Source organism: Stomoxys calcitrans, chromosome 2, assembly GCF_963082655.1.
Source record: "Stomoxys calcitrans chromosome 2, idStoCalc2.1, whole genome shotgun sequence".
Classification (NCBI taxonomy): Eukaryota; Metazoa; Arthropoda; class Insecta; order Diptera; family Muscidae; genus Stomoxys; species Stomoxys calcitrans.
In genome coordinates, this window is record NC_081553.1 from 157,415,140 (window position 1) to 157,418,714 (window position 3,575).

Below are 3,575 nucleotides of genomic sequence, written 5' to 3' on the forward strand. Positions count from 1 at the left end.
TTATTTAGAGTTTCTAACATGGATCTATTTATTCTATACAAAGTGAAGTCACAAATCAAATGTTCTTGTATTATGATATTCTAAGTTTTTAATCATGTGATTATTGTTTGACTGACAAGCAACGTGTTTGAAAAGCATCCTTATAATTACATTAAAGCTATGCTTAGTGTTAAGCTGAGTATTCTGTTCAATTTCTCGAGCGGAATGCTGTCAAACTCCATATAGAAAAACGGCTGAATATCGGCGGAAAAGTATTACTCTGTTTGTAGTGAGGAAAAATGGCAAAAAACTGTTATAGTGGCAACAATTTAAACTATGGACGGCATTATTTTACTTTGTTACATAAGTTTCAATGGTTCGTGCAGATAAAGAAACGTGTTTTGATATGGAAACAAAAACATTTGATTTCTGTCAAATTTCGCACGCGAAACAATTAAAAATTTCAGCGGCTATTCTGAAAGCAGAATAGAATACCAACCCTTACTGAGAAGAATGGATTTAATCATCTCTGCTACAAAATATGTCAACCTAAGTTTATTTTAAACTAAATTTTAAGTTAAAACTTGTAATTGAATTAAATTTGAAAATCCCCCTGCTACAATCGAGACAGGAGGGGATGGCATCCAAACATCAAAACCGTGTGTGGATGGTGCGGTTGGACTGGGCTCAGGGTTTGCGCCAGCGGGTTAGCAGGGTACTCAGAATCTAAGGAGGAATCGTCGACACCGCAAGTGTCCAATGTCCTTTTCATCTGCCCTAGGATGCGTACGAAAACTCATCATTACAACATCTAACAAATCTTAGAAGGATGAACTCCTGGTGGAATCAGAAGACGAGGCTAATACAACAGTAGTGGAAGTTCTGAATCCTGACTATGGTCCCGTATTTACAGATAAATCTCCACCATTTTAAGGCCGCTAAAGGTGCCCCTGATAGCAGGGGGATTTGAAGTGGCACTAAAGATTAATTAGTAGACAGCCTTAAAATAAACAAGTCTCATTACTGGCTGGCTTCTCTATATATGGCACACGATTCAGAGAAAACTTGTAATTGAATAAAATTGGAAAATCTCCCTACTACAATCGAGACAGGAGGGGATGGCATCAAAACATCATCCGGATGGACTGGGCTCAAGGTTTGCCCCAGCGGGGTGGCAGGGAACTCAGAATCTAAGGAGGAATATCCGACAACGCATGTCTCCAATATCCTTAGGAAGAGTGGTTCTACAGCTTTCTCATCTGCTCCAGGATGGTCACATATCTACATATAAATCTCCACCATTGTAAGGCCGCTTCGGCGGCACTAAAGGTGCTCCTGATGGCAGGGGGATTTGACGTGGCACTAAAGATTAATTAGTAGCCAGCCTTGAAATAAACAAGTCTCATTACTGGCTGGATTCTCTATATATGGCACACAATCCAGAGATGCCGCCTTCAAACCATAAGTCGCTCGTTAAAACCGTTTCTGATGGAAAGAAAGGTTTATTGTAGGAAGTCCACATCACCAGATATGGGGAAGTTCGAATGCCAACGAAAGGGGTGTGCTGCTTATCGAATATATTATAAGTTGCAATCTGGCGATTTGTTATAAAAGCGATAAACCGACCTTTATTACCAGGACCAGGCGGGAGGTACTAGATATTACCTTTGTATCGGAAGATATAAGTGGAAGAATATGCGACTGGGAAGTGTTGGATGACCACAGCTTCTCTGATCACCGTTATAAAGGGTGATTTTTTTGAGGTTAGGATTTTCATGCATTAGTATTTGACAGATCACGTGGGATTTCAGACATGGTGTCAAAGAGAAAGATGCTCAGTATGCTTTGACATTTCATCATGAATAGACTTACTAACGAGCAACGCTTGCAAATCATTGAATTTTATTACCAAAATCAGTGTTCGGTTCGAAATGTGTTCAAATTTTGACAAATTTTGTTCAGCGATGAGGCTCATTTCTGGTTGAATGGCTACGTAAATAAGCAAAATTGCCGCATTTGGAGTGAAGAGCAACCAGAAGCCGTTCAAGAACTGCCCATGCATCCCGAAAAATGCACTGTTTGGTGTGGTTTGTACGCTGGTGGAATCATTGGACCGTATTTTTTCAAAGATGCTGTTGGACGCAACGTTACGGTGAATGAACACATTTCGAACCGAACACTGATTTTGGTAATAAAATTCAATGATTTGCAAGCGTTGCTCGTTAGTAAGTCTATTCATGATGAAATGTCAAAGCATACTGAGCATCTTTCTCTTTGACACCATGTCTGAAATCCCACGTGATCTGTCAAATACTAATCCATGAAAATCCTAACCTCAAAAAAATCACCCAGTATAAGTTTTAACCTTGGAGAAAATACTGAAGTAGTGGTCCCTCGGCTAAACAGAAGAAAGGTGGATTGAGGCCTCTAGGCTAAGGAAGATTCTGTCCTCGAGACCTATTACGGTGGGGTATATCTAGAAGTCAGAGAATGTATGGACAATGTCTAGTGAGGAAACACTAGAACTACACGTTGATACGCATTTCCCGGGAAATTCTCCAACGAACAACGTGGCGCTAGAAGAGGTTGTAACTGGTATGCATTCGTCGGAGACTATTAGGGGAATTGTGTCTGAGCCGAAAATCCTTTGGGCGATAAGAAGCTTCGACTCCTTTAAGTCGCCAGACCCTGATGATGTATCACCAGTTGAATTACAAGCTGTGTCTGATAGACTGGTTTCCTGGCTTAGGAAGATATACTCTGCTTGTATCAGAATGTCATACATACCTGTGGGATGGAGGGACACGAAGGTCATTTTCATTCCGAAAGCAGAAAAACCCTACCACACGAAGGTGAAAGATTTTCGTCACATTTATCTGTCATCCTTTATGCTGAAGACTCTTGAGAGGTAGATAGAAACACATCTTTGGGCAAAGATCCCTGAAGATCGCCTGTTACGCAGAGGCATAGATATAGTAAAGGCAAATCCACTGAAATAGCCCTTCACGATCTAGTCGGCTATTTAGAGGGTTCTCCCGCTGTCAAGGAATATACAATGAAAGCATTTCTTGACATTGAAGGTTCTTTCAATAACGTAAAACCGACGTCAATCATGAAGGAATTGTAATTTCTAGGCATCAACTCTACCGTAAGAAAGATTAATAATAGATTACTTACAAAAAGATGTATTACGGCAAGCTTGTGATCTGTGGATCTAAAAAGATGGGTCAGAAGAAGAACACCTCATTAAGGTGTACTGTCTCCTCTACATTGGAATATAGCCATTAACAAAATATTATTGTCTTTGGAAGAAAAAGGCATAAAAGTAGTCACGTATGCTTATGACGTGGCTATTACGGTTAGGGGAAAGTTTCCCAGTACTCTAAGAGATAACCTTTAGGGAGCTCTACGTACAACAGCAAAGTGAAAGTGGTCTAGGTATAAATCCGTGCAAGACAGAAGTAGTTCTTTTCAGCAGGAGATACAAGTTGCCTACAGTGGATCCTGTCTCCTTGGGAGGAGATAATGTTCCCTTTACAGAAAGCGAAAAATACCTGGTTGTTTTGTTGGACAGGAAATTGAACTTTAACATTTGG